At 36.1% G+C, this 20,260-nt stretch overlaps 1 long non-coding RNA gene across 2 annotated transcripts in view; it reads left to right on the top strand.

The window, feature by feature from the left end:
* Positions 1 to 19,461, top strand: part of LOC144457536 (uncharacterized) — a 51,958-nt gene extending 32,497 nt beyond the window's left edge. For both annotated transcript variants that reach the window (XR_013486909.1, XR_013486908.1), the window contains one exon: positions 18,977 to 19,461. This is a non-coding gene — a long non-coding RNA (uncharacterized LOC144457536). The remainder of the gene's footprint in view (positions 1 to 18,976) is intronic.
* The last annotated feature ends 799 nt before the right edge of the window (positions 19,462 to 20,260 follow it).

Raw genomic sequence — 20,260 nt, forward strand, 5'->3', positions numbered from 1 at the left:
CTACTAAGTTTTGTCAGTTTTATTACCATACAATCTTACATCCACCCCCTTCTCTTCACTCATATGCCACCACCTTAGTTTGGGCCCTCATTCTTTGTCTCTTGGACCATCTTAGTAGTCTCCTAATTGGTCCCCTTTTTGCCTTTTGCTCCCCTCTCTAATCCATCTTCCAAACAGCTGGTCTGACCCTGTTAACTCCCACCACCACCCTACCCCACTCAAAAATTTTCAGTGTTTTCTTTTTGTTTCTTAGATAAAATGTAAAATCTTCAGTTGGATAGTTAAAGTTCTGGATAATCTGGTGTCAGCCTTCCTCTCTAGCCTTATATAACATTATTCTTCTTCAGTCAGTTTAAATTTCAGCCAAGCTTCCCTTTACCCTCTGTTTCATTCCCCTGACTCCTTCTACAGTATGGAATTCAATCTCAGTCCTCTATGTCTTTGCACAGGCCTAGAATGCATTATTTCCTTCTCTTTGTCTCTCTCTTTCTCTCTCGATATAGATATAGATAGATAGATAGACATAGATATAGATATATGTATATATATATATATATATATACACACACACACACACACACACACACGTGTGTGTGTGTGTGTGTGTGTGTGTGTGTGTGTGTGTATAAAATCTTCCTATGTCCCTATATGTGACCACATACTACAGGAAGGCTTTCCTGAATCATGCTAGTTTTTTCTTCTTTTCTTCTTCCTCAAATTTTCTTATATTTTCTCATCTGCTCATCCCCTACTAGAATGTAAGCTCCTTGAGGGCAGGATCTGATTTTTACTGTCTTTGTATCCCTATCCTTTAGCATAGCACCTTGAACTTAAGGGGCCTCCAATGAATGTCTACTAAAGTGAAATTAATCCAGGCTATTTTTATGTATAGCTATTATACTTTTTAGGGAAAAGAAGGGGAGGGGGGAATGATGTTAGTTCTCTGCTTAGCCTCTATTTACAGCATTATTTATTAAAGTCATTCAAGACTACATCATTACCTAATTTAGACTTTTATAGTGAATAGCTAGCATGAAAAAGTAGAAGGAAAGAAGAAATGAGAGAGAAACAGAAAGGACCAAAGGAAAACCTCAATCAATTTCATAGAGGGCTTAAAGAACATAAAACATATTCTGAGTTTATTAAATGATTAAGTATAGCTACTTGTTGCACTACTAAAAGAAGACAAAAAGAGCAGTCTCTATGAGGAAATTATTTGAAACCTACAGGGCCTTATAAATGGCATTCCACCAATTTCAAAAATGTATGTTGCCATAAGTAAAACACAAATTTGATTATTATCAAATCAGATAATATCTGTGCTTTTGAATAGAGAAAAACAGTAACAAAATGGGATAGCCACTAGTCTGGTATCCTATCTCCCATAGTAGCCTATGAAGGATGTTTCAGAAGAAGGCATAAAATTCCTGTAATTATTATTTAACATTTATTTGGCACCATAAATGTACCCAGTACAGTATGATAAATAAAGTTGTGCCAAGCCAATAACAAAATCTCTGCCCTGAGGAGTTTAAAGCCATGAATGATGGTAATAATACACCTAATTGGGCAATACTATACCATGGAGGGAAATTTCTTCCTAGGAGGATTTGTTGCTTTCATGACATATTTAAGACTATATAGCTGAATGTACCCTTTCCTGAATTACTCTTCTCTATAACTTTTAAAATAACGCAAACCAAACCAATACAATACAAAACAAAAACACACAATACTATTGGCCAATGCAGACCTATAATTGAATGTAAGGTGGACTATATGGTCCCAGAGTGGATCTCTTTGGGTTCAAAACTATTAAACTGAAACCTCTTATTTGGTTCCTATCTCACCTGGACCAAATTGCATTAGTTAAACTCTCATTTTGAGTCCAGTAATGTTGTTCACCTGCACCTGGCAGTATGGTTTACCCAGGCTATATTTATATTAAGTTAGTGGAAAGAGTATTTAATGTGGAATCAGAAGACCTGGGTTCAAGTCCATGTTTCACACATGATACACCTTTTCCTGCCTCCATACCTTTACATTGGCCATCAGGGAGAATTGTAATGCATTCTTTCTCTCTGTTCTTCTTTAACAGAAGCCATCTCTTCATCTGTGTATGTATGTATATATGTACATACATATGTTTATAAGCTCACAAATGTGTATGTACACATACATGTATTTCTGTATGTATGTGTACATATATGTATACACACATATGTATTTACGTATGCTTTCCCCCTATAATACAAGATTTAATGATATAAGAAATGATAAGCTCAATAATCTTAGAAAAACATGGATAAACTTGCATGAAATAATTAAATGCAAAATAAGCAGAACCAGGAGAATGTTGTATATAACGACAGCAATATTGTTTTAAGAACTACCTTGAACAAATAAATCATTTTGACTATTGTAAGTACCCAACTTACCTACAAAGGACATAAGAAGAAAGATGTTCTAGGGCAGGGGCGGGGTAAGAATAAGAAAATAAATTTATATAATAATTTTAATATATATTTTAAATGAATAGCAAGTTGTATGCAACAGATTTGCAGTTTCATGTGCAATCATCTTCTTTATTATACTATGTATAGAAATGGTTGTTTTATTCCATAAATTAAAAATAAAATAAATATTTTTTTAAAAAACCATAAGCTTCATTAGAGTAGAGATTGTCTCATTCTTTGTATTTTTATTTTAGTACTACCACAGAGTAGTCAGTTACTAAATGATTATTGACTAATGGATTAATTGATTTATAAAGCATTTTATAAATCTTAAAGGGTTACGTCTCAACCATCATCATCATCTTATAATTCAGTCCCAAATGTCATACTTTGTTCCTGTATATTTCTTAACACCTAACTTTAATCATCTTGGTTTAGTCTGGGATACCTTAAACATGCCACTATATTTATTTAAGTCTGTCTGTCTGTCTGTCTTGACTATTTTTGTCCATATATTTATGTCTGCATGTCTATTTTTTTCTATATGTATACATGTATATATAAATATATAAATACATGAATATATATATGCAAATATATACATATATAAATATGTATTTTTTATGTTTACATATTTATGTATAGGTCTAAATATGTCTATTTAACATGTGTGAACTTATAAATAGAAAATACCACATTTGTCTAATGTGTCTTTTTGAGGGCAAGGAGGAGAAGAAGAAAGAAGAGAAGAGGATAAGGACAAGAGGAGATGGAGAAAATAAGGGGAAGGAGGAGGGAGGAGGAGAAAGATAAGTGGGAGGAAGAAAAGGAAAAGTTAGAGAAGGAGGAGAAAGAGTTGGAAAGAAAGAGAAGAAAAAAGTCAAAGGAGATGATAAGAATTAAAAAGAGAAAGAAGAGGAGAATGAAAGGATAAAAGGAGGATGATGAGGTGGAAAAGAAGTTAAAGGAAATGAAAGGAAGGACCACAAAGAAAAAGAAGAGAGGAGAAGGAGAAAGAAAAGGGGATGAGAATAAGAAACGTTAAATGAGATACAGCTTTGCTTTTGACTGGAGCAGTCATATGTGAAATATTGCAAAGGCCAGCACTGATCCTGCCAATCCTTTGCGTAGAGTGGCCTATAGGCTTACATTAGTCTTTGTGTCTTAGACTAAAAGCCACTAGAAAGCAGGGACCACACCGACCTCTTGCTTTGTACAACAAAAATGCCTAGTATATAACCATACACATGGCTAGCCCAATGCTTTGATGGGGATATTTCTCGGGATAATAATGATGTGATCTTTAACAAATTTTTGTTTCTTCCATGTGACAAACCAATTGATAAAATAGGAATATAATTTTGCCATAAATTCTCTTCCTTATCAAACCAATCAAGTTATGCAGCAGCCCTAGCCAAGCTTTCCAGAGCCAAGGGGACAGCTTTCTACATTAAAGTTGGACTAGTAGATTCTCTCTTCTCTGAATCTCTATCTTATTCTTCATGCCACAAATTAAAAATTCTTCAAATAATTCATGAAAATAAAATGTTTCTGTTGTCAACTACATCATATTCCCATTTGAGAGAATATGTTATCTTTAGCATTGCCTCTTTTTATATATATAAAATGACACCATTAAGTACTCAGAGGATTCTCAATGTTGCTCTCAAAAAACCCTTATATTGACAATATGTATATGGATTTTTAAATAGAACGATATAGTTGCATATATGGAACAAAACAGAAATAAAATAGGAATTTATCTTTTTCCCTCAGGGATAATTTTAGATAGCATCGTTGCCTCAAAGTGTAGTTTTTAAAGAAATGGAATCGTTAAAAAGAGAGAAGAAAAGTACATCCGCTGTATAAATCTCATTAATTGATTATTATTTAGTGCAACATAAAACATAATACTAAGGCAACAAAATATTGAACTGAATACAACCACTTTAAGTCTAAACAATGATGGATAGCTTGAATCATAGATATGACCAGGGGGCTAAGAACTCATACTTCAATAATTCAAGGATCATTGTTTTCATGGCATGTATACTCTGTTCTGTGGTATAGAGGGCAACCCACCCATACCTTCTCATTGCATAGGATTTCCTGTACTCATTTCCTCATTAATCCTCCTCAGAAGTCTTATCCAATGTGTTGGTGGTGTTCCACTGCTTCATTTAACATTTTTGAATAACATAGTAGCAACCAGAATGTCCTTTTGTTGCTCTTTACTGTTGCCATTTAGACAACCTATCTCCTTTACTTGGATCTATGTCCTGGTCCTGCATCAGGTCTGGTAAAGGAACTTATTTTGATATCATGATATTTCATGATTTGCAAACATACCATCACCAAGATGGGCTTTTATAGTAGCAAGGAATGCTACCCAATTTCCTAAATGGAATTTGGCAGCTTTCCATTATGTAGTCAATCCTGTGCCTAGCTCATTATTCATCACAGATCAAAGTGGTATAACACATAAAAAGACCTACGTTGAAATTCTTACTCTAACACTAGCTGGGTAAGCTTCATTAAACCTCAGTTTCCTGATCTGTAAGATGGTGATAACAGTAACTATTTCATAGAGTTGTTGTGAGGACCAAATGAGAAAATGTATATAAAATGCCACAAATGTAAAAATACCCAATAAGTGATTAATAAATGCTCATCCCTACCTCCCTCTGCATATTTCAGTTATTATTATTCTCCAGTGCTGACTTTTCTAAGATATGTATACTGTTGGATCAAGTCAATAGACTGTAAATACTAAAGCCTGTCACAATCTGCACAATATATGCTTTATATACTTGGTTTTTTCATTCCAGATCATCAATCTCTTAAAGTGATCTTGGTTATCATTGGTAAATCTCTATAGAATTCTTGTGCTTGATGACATCAGTACTGAGAATCCACCTTGCCAACTGAGTCTTGCATAAGGAAGGTATCCTCCATGGAAGCAGTCAACAGTTTTGGAGAGTATTTTTTTCCTCTAATACCTTTGTTGATATAGCTACTCTGAGGATCATTGAACAAAGCTTTTTTAAAAAATTGTTTCTGTAGCCCATGTAAGCTCAGAACCTCTAACTCACAAAGGCAGGCTTGGTCCCCAGAGCAAAGACAAATAAATCTCTTTCACAGTACTATAAGGTTAACTCTGAGGAACTGGGAATTAGGGTGTCTTTCTAATGTTATCACACATAAGGTTCAACTGATTTGTTTCCTACCACAAATATCAGTTGGTATCAATGTCAGCCAGAGTTAGATTTTAGAAAGAAGTATATCTAAACAACAATTTTATTACTGAGAATAGCTGGCATGGAAGACGCACACTTCCTTAAAGTCTGTGACACACTTCCACAAGTATGTACTGAGTCCAGAAGAATGGGCTCAGGCTTAGAGAGCTCATGTGGAAAAGGGGTAACAGCACCCAGAAGTCCTTTTGTTGGAGTACTCAAGATGTTCCCATTAGATATAGTATAGTTTTGTTTGTTTCTTTTTCGGTTTTGTTTGTTGGTTGTTTGTTTTTTTTGCTGGGTGTAGAGCCTGGAATCTGGTTTCCTCATCTCTTCTACTCTGTATTTAAAGTCTGCTGAAAATGGGAAGTCCAAAATCTTCTAGACCTCTGAAGTTCACAAGGTCAAGGGGATAGCTAGAGAAGTCAGAGAGATTTTCCCCCTCCAAGTGGTTTCTTCTCAGGAATATGGCTGACACTCTCTTTCCTAGATTACTATTCACTTAAATGTCTGATTGTATTTCAATCATTTTATATTAGCACCAGAGAATACCACCAAATCCTTTATCTAATCCCGAATAGATTTTCATTGCAGAGAAGTGTCCAGACCTTATTCATACCTAATGAGCAACTGAGTTTCTCACCTAATAAATATATTAAAGCTAAATGAAGTGGATAATTTTAATTCCACACTTGGATATTGTTCATGTATTCATAAGTGACTATAATATCTACATTGGAGATCTGCAGTGTTTTCTCAATTACATATCTTTGAAGATGTGTACTATATAAATTTATTGGCAAAAAAACAGCTTGTTTGCTCTCATCTTCCAATTTTCTGAAGTTCTTCTTTCTTTGAGATAAATTGAAAGTTGATCCCCATGTGCCTTTAAAATTATGTTGACTCAAGTTGGACTTCAGTGTGTATTAACTAGAAGAAACCATTTTTATTTCCTTATATTGTTAGTGAGGTATTGGAGTCTAAAGATAATAGTTACAAAATACTATAGAAAATCCAATAGATCTGTTTGATTTCATGTCTATTTTTTTTGTTTGTTTTCTTTTTCTTTTACAATTTCAATTATAAATGCTCTTAGGATGAACATCCATTCTTTTTCATTTCTTTATCTTAAAATATATTTTTCAGCAAATTTTTCATCATCCACCCCACATCTACTTCCTTACCAGACAGAAGTCTTATGAATTGTCGAAGGTATCACCATACATCTAATCACACTGAGCAACAACTTTAGTGTCATCTTGGACTCCTAGTTCTCATTTATCACACAAAAACAACTGGTTGCCAAACGTTCTTATTTCTACCTTTACAACATTTTATGTTTCCATTCCCTTCTCTCCACCCATATACTCTACACTTTTCTTCAGACTACCATCACTCTCAAGTGTTACACTGCAATAGCCTTCCAAATAACATTCTTACCCTACTCCAATTCATCCCCCACACAGTTACCAAAGTGATGGTACCAAAGTTTTGGTCTGCTATCAGCAGTACCTTACTGAATCAACGCCAGTAACTTTCTATTACCACTAGGAACAAACAAAAACTCCTCTATTTGGCATTTGAAGCTTTCCTTCACAAACTAACTCCAAGCTATCTTTTCAGCCCTACTACACAATATTCCATCTACCAATGCGGGTCAACACCTTATAACTTATCGTCATAGATAGTATATATAGTATAGCCAACAGAAGGAGATAGACTATTTACTGAATGTATGTATGAGTATATAGACTCATAAAAATATGATAAACCTATTCTAGAAAAATGCCCACATATTTCTAAATTGCTAATCAATTAAGTTTATCCATTAATCAGAATATTTAACATATTAGGCATTTAGTGGCCCTGTCCACACTGAAGTATAGAATAAGTTTCCATTTCTCATTTTTCTGTTTACTACAGTGCCCTTCTTTAGCGGTCTTCAGTATTGGTAATTTTGGTTTGGACAAAAGTCTTCCAAATTAAGTATGGCTAAAAATTTCTATTCAAGTCCCCAACTTGGGCTTCCTGTATATTGTGCAGGGGTCGGGGAGGTAGGGGTAGTATTTACTAAAAGAAAGACAAGATGAAAATAAGTTTGGATTCTCAAAGTAAAAAATATTTCATCAGAAGCAAAATAGGCACAGTCAAAGATGAATGCCATGCATGAGCACTGCTTACAGGGAATGTATCAATCTTATAGTTCTAATTACAATGAATCAGTGTTACTGTGAGCATGATTCATTTAAGACACACATGGATTAAAAATTCACTTTCTCAGCTTGGAGTAATTTATTCCCAAATGTCAATATGAGGAACAAGAAGAGATGAAATATACATACACGATGTCTGCATATGCACATATATAAAGCATAAAATCATAAAATACTTTAATATTTGCATTATGCAAGTATACCATTGCTGTAAGTTATACTAAATAGCAGTGGTTATGTAAATTAAAAATATAATAGTAACATGCCATTATTAACATCTTTGCTTATGCTTTTCCCCCAGCTCATGCCATTTCTTTCAAGATCTCTTTACAAGATACCTGACTAATTTTATAATTCCAGGGGTCTCTAAAATAATGGTAGAATTTTACAAGTCACAAAAAATGATACTAATATTAGTATTATAAGCTATTTTACTTGCAAATCAGTTTATCCATGTTCTCCTAAAGCAAGTGGCATAATGTAGTTGCAAACTGTATTATAAGTAGATTTTCTCCAAATAATCATTTTCTGTTCCAGGCCTATAACTGAGCAATCCTTAGATGTTTCTATCAGATGATTTGTGGAAATAATAATTATAATCATTATAATATTTCCTGAGGGAGCAATAATCAAGCAAATTAAATCTAGTCAGGTAAAAATATGTCAATGTTATCTTTTAATATTGGTGAAACAGTTCAGGGTAAAACAAGCTATAATTCAATAAATAAAGAATAAGTGCAGCAATGTTGTTAAGCTTGTAACAGCAGCCCTGTAGATATGACTAGGGTCTGATAATTAGTTTCTCAATAATTCTAAAACAAAACTTGAGCAAAGAGACTTGGATCAAACAGGGACTGACCTACACCTTTACCCCGAATAAACCAATCTTATTTTCACCTTTGAAATAGCTTACATAACTTTTTAATAAATGTGCCTTTTGTTTGGCCAAATTCCATGCTCCTTGCATAGACTTCAAAACTTGGTCACAATAAAAACCTTGCTCTAATGTAAATAAGGTAAGTAGGCATCAGTCACACGCTGGACAGGTGTAATGATCTGAATAGAGTAAAACAAAATTTAATAAGGCTAATGTAAAATCATACACTTGAGCCCCTCCCCCTCCAAATGTCACAAATACAGGATGGTATGGCGGGACAGAATTGGTATCTGCCAAGGTTTCACATCCCACTTACACTTTAAGTTATATTTCCTTCCCTAAAAGGCAAGGAAGTTGTCCACCAGACTGGATGGGTCAAGGAGGTAATGGATCAAAACCATTACCTTTAACTGGCTTTGTGGTAACTTTAGGCCATGTTGGTATTGACTTAGTTCCTTTGGGGCATAAAGTGCCAGTGTGGAATTGGGGATCTTCGTATGTAACAGATGTCCCAAGTCTACCAGGAATCACTGCACTCTACCCTGCTGACCAGATTAATTTCAGTACAGAACTGAAAGGAGTCACTTCTACCTGAGTTAAGTTCTGTATCTTTGAGTATCCTTTATAGGCTGTGACAAAGTCAACATTCCTTTGTTAACTATTAAATGTGCTCTGTGTGACTCATTTCATTCCATTATCAAGATTCCATTTCATTCCCATGAACTGCCAGAACACCAGCCTGAGTCAGGGCCAGCCCATTACCAGGAGTCATAACAAGGCCACAAGTCTTATGAAAAGGATGACTTTTTTAGTTTGTAGCTCTACGTGAATCAAATGGGAGATTTTTGAGTTTTTAGCTCTCTCTATATATATCAAATGTGACAGAGCAGCAAAAATAAGTTAATGTTATCTTTGGCTACCTTGAAAGAGGCATAGTGTCAAAAATGAGAGGGGATAGAATCCTGCTAAACTCTATCTTGGTCAAACTACATCTGGAGTACCATATTCAATTCTGGGCAGCATATCATGCAAAGGACATTGGCTAGCTGAAGTACATACTTAGGAGAGTGACCAAGAAGTTAAGGGAACTTCAGCTAAGATTGATTGAAAGAATCTAGGATGTGGAAATAAAAAATTAAGTGTGTATGTGGTGAGGGAGGCAATCGTCTTCCAGTATTTGAAAGTATTTGAAGTAGTGTCACATCAAAATTGAAATAGTCTTGTTCTGCCTGGTCCTAGAGCATACAACCAGAAGCAAAGAGTGGACATAAGGGGTTTGATAGGATGACAATATTCCTAACAGTTGAAATGATCTTAAAATAAAATGGGCTCTTTAGCCTTCCCACAAGTCATTAAATAGAGGCTGGATGAATACATGTCAGTGATGCTATATAAAAGGATTAAGGTGGGAGCTGGACCAGATGGTCTTTGAAGTCTTTCCAACACTAAGAATCTGTGATTCTGTGACTCTAGGGAATAGTCCTATGGGATATCTCTATCTATCCATGGATAGCTGGAGGAGAAAGTGAGGCTGGTGACTTTGCACAGCCCTCCCTCACTTAAATCCAATTCACTTACAAGTCATGGCATCACCTTCCTGATGTCACAGTCCTCTTCAAGAATGAAGGACAAACATCAATCAACCATCAGTCCTGGAGAAAATAGTGAAGAGAGTGAGGAAGATGGCACCTTCCCACCTCTCAAAAGCCCAGTTCTTTCATCCTTTCTTCTGTATTCTTTTATCTCTGCCCTCAAAAAAGGATTCAAAACTCATCCACAATGATTTGTGAATGATAGCCAGCAATGTAAAAACAGGGTCACAATCATCTAGCCATATGTGAGGATGCCAATATAGGCAAAGATTCAAACCACTCCTACAGATACTAAAAGTCTGAAATTTGGACTTAAAATGCCCTAATGACACAAAGAGAATATGATGAGTCATAAGGTTTTCTGGTATTTAAAATGTTAAGCAACCAGAAGTAGGGGCAATTTGGAGGCTTTTTTCACCATCTTTCCCCTGATTTCTTACATTTCAACAATGACATAAAAGATTGTCTGCCATTTAGAAACTATTTGATGTTGGGTTAGTCACTCAATCTGTTAGATCTTTGCTGTAATCTGAGGAGAGTAATACTACCCTCACTACCTTCCAGAATTGTTGTGAAGGTGGCATATACCAAGTGATTCGTAGTTAATCCGTAATCATTTATTAAGTAGCTGCAATGTGCCAGGAGCTAGGCTAGATGACTACTATGAAGTATAGCACTGAGTGCTATTTAAAGGTCTGCTCATGTGTTTTTGAAAAATCTGCTTCTCTGTAACTTCTACCTAATCATCTTAATAATAACCGTTTGAATAACACGGCCAAAGTCTCATCACTCTTTTGCATGACTCCTTTAAATTTTGGAAGGCTGTTACCATTTCTTTCTCTTATTCTCACATCCACTCCCATCTTTTCTTCTTCATAACAGATATTTCCCATTACTACCATTGTTCTTCCTATGACATGGCTCATTACGATGAAGACACTTGTATACACTTCTTGTAGACTCACTTACAGAGGCACTCTGATTTTAATGAAATTCAGACTATAGGTCTCCTTGGTCTACCCACACTTGCCCAACCCCACCACACACACACACACACACACAACTATAGAGGTCATTCCTGACATATTTCACCACTTAATCTTCATTGGACACTTCAACAAACCATGATTTCTTCAGTCTAGGTACTATTTCCATTAAAACAAATTGAAACTTCTCTATAAATACAAAGTTATAAAACCAATCAATTACATTTATTAAGACCTTACTCTATGCTTCTATACAGCAATAAGTGCTAGGAATACAATGAAAGGCAAAAGGAGCTCCTGTTCTCAAGAAATTTCCATTTTATTAGAGAACACGTAGATAAGTAGTTAGATACAAGATACATACAAAGTAGATGGAAAGTAATCTTAAGAGAGGTAGGCTCTAGCAACAGAAAAGACTGGTAAACATCTCATACAGAAGAGGGTAGTTGAGCTGATTCTTGAGGGAAGTCCAGGATTCTAAGAAATGAAAGGGAAAAGGCAGATCATTCCAGGTATGGGGCACAGTGAGGGCAAAGTCACAGAAACAGGAGACATATGTGAGAAGGACAACAAATAGTTTAATATGGCTGGATCATAGGGTGGGTAAAGAAGAGTAAAGGATGAGAAGATTAGAGAATCAGGGAAAGGTCAGGTTGTGAATAGTTTTAAATGCCCAACAAGGGACTTCATATTTGATCCTGGAGTTAATAGGGTGTTACTAGAGATTGTTCAATTGGGGAGAAGGGTAGAGATTGACATGATTATACCTATGCTTAAGAAGGCAGCTGAGTGGAGGGAGTGGAGGGAGTTATGTGGTAGGGAGACCAATCAGAAGGCTGTAACAATAGTCTAGCCTTGATTTTAATGAGGAGAGCTATACCAGGGTGGTAATTGGAGGGAAGAGGACATATATGAAAGTTGTCCTGAAGTTAGAACTCACATGATTTGAAAAAATATCAGGTACATGGGGTGAGTGAACATTAGTAGACATGGATGACACCAAAGTTGAGAGCCTGGGTAACTGAGATGATAATGGTGCCTTTAACAGTAAGAAGGAAATTTGGAAAATGGATTTTGGGGAAAAAATAATAAGTTCTGTTTTGGCCAAGCTAAAATGCCTATCAAATATCCAGTTTAAAATGTCCAAAAGGAAGGGGGGTGGAGCCAAGATGGGAAAGCAGTGACTTGCTTGAGGTCTTCTCCAAAGCCCTCCAAATACTTGTAAAAAATGGCTCTAAGCAAATTCTAGAGTAGCAGAACCCATGAAAAGACAGAGTGAAACAAATTTCCAGCCCAAGACAACCTGGATGGTTGATTTGAAAGGTCTATTGCATCAGGCTGGAAGAGGAATGCAGTTCAGCATGGGCACACGTTCAGGCAAAGACCAGGCCTCAGAAAACCTAGAACAAGCCTCGGAGGACTGAATCACAGGCATCTGTGGCAGTTTCCAGACTTCTCAACCCACAAATGCCTAAGACACGTTAGAAGGTTAGTAGGAAAGGTCTGTGACTGTGGTGAGAGAGAGAAGCTCAGTCCCAGCCCCAGTCCCTGTCTGGCCCTGGGGCAGCAGCTGCTTCCTGAGCTCTCTGCCCATAGACAGAGGAGAAATCAAGTGGCTGATCAGAGGGGAATTGCAGGGATCTCTTTGCTGGTGCTGAGGCGGGGTTTTCTTGCTTTGGCTATGCTTGGATCTGGGTCACAGATATGGGTGGCAGTCCTGGGGCCAGGAGGAGCACTGGCTTGATAGAGCTTGTAATGGTGGTGGAAAGAGAATCCTCCTCATAGTCCCAAGGCAGAAAAGAGTGCTTATGGTCACTCATGGATCAGATTACAGGCCAGGAAAGAAGTAAACCCCTCACCCTTGATTGTACCACCTTGGAAGACCTGAAAATTTACAGGTCCCTAGAAGTATCTCTGAAAACAGCTGCACAAAACTCCTGTATATTCTTCACACTGGAAGCACACCCCTACTTTAACAAAGAGTTTAAAACTCAAGTAATTGGCTGGACACATGAGCAAACTATGCAGAAAAAAGTTGGACCATAAAGTCTTTCTTTGGTGACAAAGAAGATCAAAACACATGACCAGAAGAAGACAACAAAGTCAAAATTCCTACATCCAAAGCCTCCAAGAAAAATATAAATCAGTCCCAGACCATGGAAGAGCTCAAAAAAGATTTTGAAAAGCAAGTAAGAGAAGTAGAGGAAAAACTGGGAAGAGAAATGAGAGTGATGCAAGAAAATCATGAAAAACAATACAACTGCTTGCTAAAGGAGAGCCAAAACAATACTGAAGAAAATAATACTTTAATAAATAGCCTAACCCAAATGGCAAAAGAGGTCCAAAAAGCCAATGAGGAGAAGAATGCCTTCAAAAGCAGAACTGGCCAGATGGAAAAGGAAGTCCAAAAGCTCACTGAAGAAAATGCTTCCTTAAAAATTAGAATGGAGCAAATGGAAGCTAGTGACTTTATGAGAAAGCAAGACATTGTAAAACAAAACCAAAAGAACAAAAAAATAGAAGACAATGTGAAATATCCCATTGGAAAAACAAATGACCTGGAAAATAGATCCAGGAGAGATAATTTAAAAATTATTGGATTATCTGAAAGCCATAATCCAAAAAAGAGCCTAGATATCATCTTTCAAGAAATTATCAAGGAAAACTGCCCTGATATTCTAGAACCAAAGGGCAAAATGGAAATTGAAAGAATCCACCAATCACCTCCTGAAAGAGATCGCCAAAGGAAAACTTCTAGGAATATTGTAGCCATATTCCCAGATCAAAGAGAAAATATTGCAAGCAGCCAGAAAGAAACAATTCAAGTATTGTGGAAACACAATCAGGATAACACAAGATTTAGCAGCTTCTGCATTAAGGGACCAGAGGGCTTGGAATATGATACTCAGGAGGACAAAGGAGATAGGATTATGGCCAAGAATCACCTACCCAGTAAAACTCAGTATAATCTTTCAGGGGAAATAATGGAAATTCAGTGAAATAGAGGACTTTCAAACATTCTTGATGAAAAGACCAGAGCTGAATAGAAAATTTGACTTTCAAATACAAGACTCAAGAGAAGCATGAAAAGGTAAACAGGAAAGAGAAATCATAAGGGACTTATTAAAGTTGAAATGTTTACATTGCTACATGGAAAGATGATATTTGTAACTCATTAGATCTTTGTCAGTATTAAGGTAGCTGGAGGGGGAAATAGATAGATAGATAGATAGATAGATAGATAGATAGATAGATAGATAGATAGATGGATAGATAGATAGAGGGCTCAGGGTGATTTGAAGATAAAGGGGTGATATCTGGAAAATAAAATAAAATTAAGGCGTGAGAGAGGATTATGCTGGGAGAAGGAGAAAGGGAGAGGTAAAATGAGGTAAATTATCTTATATAAAACAGACAAGAAAAGGCTTTTACAATAGAGGGGAAGTGGGGGAAGGTAGGAGGGAATGAGTGAATCTTTTTCTCATGAGATTTGGCTTAAGGAAGAAATAACATACAGACTCAATTGGATATGGAAGTCTATCTTACCCTACAGGAAAATAGAGGGGAAGGGGATAAGAGAGGGGGGAGGGTGATAAAGTGGACAGAAAATTGGGGGAGGGGAAATCAGAAGCAAACACTTCTGAGGAGGGACAGGGTCAAAAGAGAGAACAGAATAAATGGGTGGTGGGCTAGGATGAAGGGAAATATAGTTAGTTTTCCACAACATGACTACTATGGAAGTATTTTGTATGACTACACATGTATAATCTGTATTGAGTCGCTTGCCTTATCAATGAAGGTAGGTGGGGAAGGAGGAAGGAAGAAAAGTTGGAGCCCAAAGTTTTAAAAACAAATGTCAAAAATTGTTTTCACGTGCAACTGGGAAATAAGATATATTGGCAATGGGTTATAGAAATTTATCCTACTCTACAGGAAAATAGAAGAGGAAGGGGATAAGAGAAGGGAGGGCAGATTAGGGCAAGGGATATTCAGAATGCATGCCTTCTTAGGGTGGGGAGACGGATGGTCAAAAATTTGTAACTCAAAATCTTGTGGAAGTGAATGCTGAAAACTAAAATTAAAGAAAGAAAGAAAAAATTAAAATAAAATGTCCAAAAGCCATTTTTTAAATATAAGATTGGTGTTCAGGACAGAGTTTAGACCTGTATATTTCTACCTGGAAATGATCTGCACAGGGATAATAATTGAACCCAAGAGAACCTATGAGGTCACCAAGTGGATAATACAGAGAAGAAATTTTAGAAAATAACTTTGGCAGATGTGTAGAGAATGGATTATGATGGAGAGAGACTCGGGTTAGAATGATCAACTCAAAGACCATTAAAATAGCCTTCATGAGTTGCCATGGCTAAAACATTAATCACCCAAGTAATTAGTCTCTTGGGACTAAGGGTGGTGATTGTATAAGAAGACATATATTTTTTCACTTGGCCTATACCTGAAGCCTTTTTTACCTTGGCAGGACCACTAGAGTTTAGACTCCATTAGAACCACCTTCAAGAACTCAAAGTCATCTCCATGCCAAGATGAAGCATCAGACACCTTCAAAGGAGGTCCCTTAATCATATACACTCATTCCCTAATTGCTTCACAAGTGTAAGGCTTGCCTCCTTAATCAGGCTAGGACCTGAGGTCATTTTTATATTATTTTGTATTGTAGTTTTAAAACATTATTAGATTTGTGGTAGCTGCTTGATACATACTTGTTGATTGATTCACACTAAGAAATACAGCTTGAAATTTTAGTTAAGAAGACTAGCAAGATATTTAGACATGGGTTTCCCAGAATAAGAAGAATAATCTGTGGCGGCAAGAGTGGGAGATTTTTACTAAGAATAGGGAGATTAGGAAGGAAAAATACCAGAAAGAGTGGGTATATGGTATTTAATTCTAAAGGAGATGAAAGAGCAAATGAGAAAAGAATTGTGAGTGTATATGTATATGTGTATGTGTGTGTGTGTGTGTATACACATACACGTGCTTACATATACATATACATAGGCCTACGGAATTTGAAAAATAAAAACCTTATCAACCAATTAGTCTAACTCAGACACAAAATTATGTATACTTTATGACATATATGACAAGTGGTTGTTCAGCCTCTGAGAGGGGATGAGGTGGAATCACTTCTCCAGTCAAGTCAACAAGCATTTAGGCAATTACTATATATGGGGCACTGTGCTAAATACCAAACAGAACATTCTACTTCCTAATATCAAGCCAGACTTGGCCTCTTTATACCTTCTACCAATTGCTTCTTATTCTATCCTCTGGGACCAAACTAAACAATATATTTCCCTTTCCTAGTAGCAGGTCTTTAAATAGTTGAAGACAGCTATCCCCCTAGGTCTTCTCTTCTCCAGGCTAAACATATCCAGTTCCTTCAAACGATAAAGAATTTCCGTCCTTTGGGTGGGATATGGCAATGAGAAACAGAGAATGTAAGATTCACTAGATTTATAGCATATTCTTTCTTCTCTAGTAGAAACACCATCTATTGCAGGACTTCCTCAGACATAAAATAAAGAGGAAAGACAGGAATATAGAAATTCTGGTAGACCTTTTTCTTACCACTTACATATTCTATATATATACCTCTATCTTCAGAGTTAAAAGTCCACTCAACAAAATGCCTCTAAGGTTTACTAACTCAGGGTAAAAGGAGGTCAATTATTTGTCTTGTCCCCAGTGACTTCATTGGTTCACATATCACATCAACACAAGAAAGGTAATTACCATTCTTTTAGCAAGCCAAAACTTGATAGATTATGGAAGGCTTCCAGGAGAAGTCTTACAGTCACCCATTTGCAGTAATAAATCTATTGAGGTAATCCAAGCTAAGAGTCTCTTCATTATTGAATTTGTGTTGAGAAAGTGACTTTATATATTAGCATTACTTATGTTAGCAAAGCTAGTGGATATTACTACTTTATGAAAAATGCTTCTTAAAAATAATGCCAAATTCAGTCAATTTGTGTTTGACATTATGAAAAAATATAATGTCTCTGACATATATGTGAGGGTGTTTTATACCTGAATGTACTATTATTGATAATATTATTATGCAGTGTGAATATTCAAAGCTCAATGTATGACCTTCATGAATAGGCAAGGAGCAAAGATAAACCTAACTCTCTTTGCAATTTTGTCTTGTTTGGATCTGCTTTAAGCTTGGGGCTACCTTTAAGCACTGTGGGAGTGCAAAGAGACAGGGAACCACAGAACACAGGCATAAATGAGGAAGTGCTTTCTCATTTATACATAGCATGGTGTAATATAAGTGCTAGACAGAGAGTCAGGAGGAAGTGGGTCTGAATCCTATCATAGTTAATCAATGCCTACTTGTGCTTCTAACTGGGGATACAAGTAAAAAGAATAAAACAATCTTTACTCCCAAGGAGTTTGTATTCCAATGGAGGAGACAAATATGTATAAAAATACATACAAAATAAAAATAAAGTTAATAAATACAAATACATGCAAAATAGTTAAATACAAAGTAGTTTGAGGGAGGATATGAGGACTTTGGGGCATCAAGAAAAGCTTTATGCAGAAGGTCATGCTTGAACTATGTATTAAAGGAAGAGACAGATTGTATTAGGCAAGAAAACAGTACATTAGAAACATGTGGGACAGCCAGGGCAAAGGCATGGTGTTGGGAGATGGAAAGTCAAATGTAAGGAACAGAGAAAAGGCCAGTTTGGCAGGATCACAGACTGAAGAAGGGATAGGAATAGCCAACAAGACTGAGAAGATAGCTTGGGCCCGGATTGGACTAGTGAGAGACACAGGTAAAAAAATAAATATACACACATGTAATCTTTTGCAGGACTCTGAACCTCACTTCCTCATCTGTAAAATAAAGATATTAATATTATCTGCCTCACGGGATTGTTGAGAGTATCAAATTAGATGTTTGAAAGGGTTTTGCAAACTTTTAAAGTGTTACATAAATGTGAGCTATTATTGTTCCATGAGGGTAATTTTTTATTTTTAGGCTCCTTTATTTTCCAAAAACTGAACAATTTTATTCTTATTGGGTTTTTTTATCCGTTGGTTATGTGGTCATGGGATAATAAAATGAGATACTAATTGTAATGTGTTTTGTAAAACTTAAAAATCTTGATGATGATGATGGGCTAAAAGTCTCTCCTCTCATAGTAACTGACTTTATAAATTTAACAATTTATTTATGTCTTTATTTCCTAACACTTTTCTACAAACCTGTAGGCAAACAATTTCATCAAAGTAATTAAGAATTGTGAAAGGCTTTGAAAGTAGATTTAGAAAGTAGCAGGACTGAATTTTTTTCTGTTTTATAAAATAAGATATTCTAGGGAATTTTGTGACAAAAACTTTTTTTTCCTAAATATTAAATCCCTTCCTAATCAACTTAGCAAATATGTATTAAGCGCCTACTCTATACAAAGCAGTTTATTATGCTCTGGGAACATAAAAATAAAAACTAAGTATCCTTGATGATAGCATCAAAGATCTCATTGTTGTTTCTTTCATTTGGAGTGAAACTTTGATATTTGCTATCAATGCTTTATTTGAAACGGAAATATATGACACTTTGATTTTTGTTTCAGATCATGAACCTATTTGAATGCTATTCAGATAGTCTTCAAGGACAAATATTCTGGCAGCAGCCAATGACTAACGAAGAACCTGTGTATATCCCTCCTTGTCCTAATTTTACACTGAATTTCCCAAAGAACTAACCATTGAAATGAAAACTTCATTACATAGATTTGCTCTGTGTGAGGTGCCCTCAAGATCAAAAAATCAATATAACCAGCTGGAACTGCAAACTGTAAAGCAGCAATAGAAGAAGATTAACACTACCTAAGATATCTTTCAGACACAGTCCACTTGCAAAGCTCTCCAATTGACTGGCCTTTGAACATGAATCATCAAAGTACAATGTCTCAAACTCCTCCTTCCTCTCACCCACGCATATACACTCCTTATCTCCTTGCTCCTAGAACACACAGGCTCAATTCATAACTTCTAGAAAAATTTTAGTCATGAAGAACCATGAATAAAAATAAAATCTTCCATATTCTCAACTGTATTACTAGTGAGTGAAAAGATTACCTTTCAGGGAAAAAAAATGTAACAAAATATCTTCCTATTGATTAGGAAAGAGCTGAACAAATTATGTCTGTGGATGCAATAATGTTATTGTAAAACAAAAATGATGAATATAAGAATTCAGGGTATAATCCAGGTTTCTAGCCAACTTTGAATTTTTTACATGAAATTCTCCCAATTGGTGGAGAGAATTCTGATGTGATCTTGTGTGATTGTTGGAGTGTGAGATATGGAAAGGGGTGATATTCTGTATTTTTTCTTTAAGAGCAACCCATGTGGTTCCCAACTTTCTTTGGGGACCAAATAACTTCAGATAGGAAAAGACTATTTGCAAACATGGGGGAAGCCAGCTCCTCAACAGGTCCCTGATTTTCAGCTTGCCTTCGTTTGAAGAAATTTCCTCTGAGATGAGATCAGGGCATCTCTTTTAGGTGAATGAGAACTCATATTCTTCCCACTTAAAGAGCTCTTTATGCATTTTCTGGTATATTCTAATCTGTTTACCTTCTCCAATTTTGATTTGCTCTTTACTTGGAACATCGCTCAATCATGCCCCCTTCTCTTCTCTTTCACTGCCGCCACTCTGATACAGGTCTTCATCAATTCACTCCTGGTCTATTGCAATAGCTTGTAGATGGGTCTATCTTCCTCAAGTCTCTCCCCATGACAGTCCATCATCCATCACACACAAAAGTGATTTTCCTAAAACCCAGGTCTGATCATGTCACATATCGCCTTTACTCAATAAACTTAAGTGGTTCCTTATCACCTCCAGGATC

Source organism: Phascolarctos cinereus, unplaced genomic scaffold (assembly GCF_003287225.1).
Source record: "Phascolarctos cinereus isolate Bilbo 61053 unplaced genomic scaffold, phaCin_HiC Scaffold_5;HRSCAF=322, whole genome shotgun sequence".
Lineage (NCBI taxonomy): Eukaryota > Metazoa > Chordata > Mammalia > Diprotodontia > Phascolarctidae > Phascolarctos > Phascolarctos cinereus.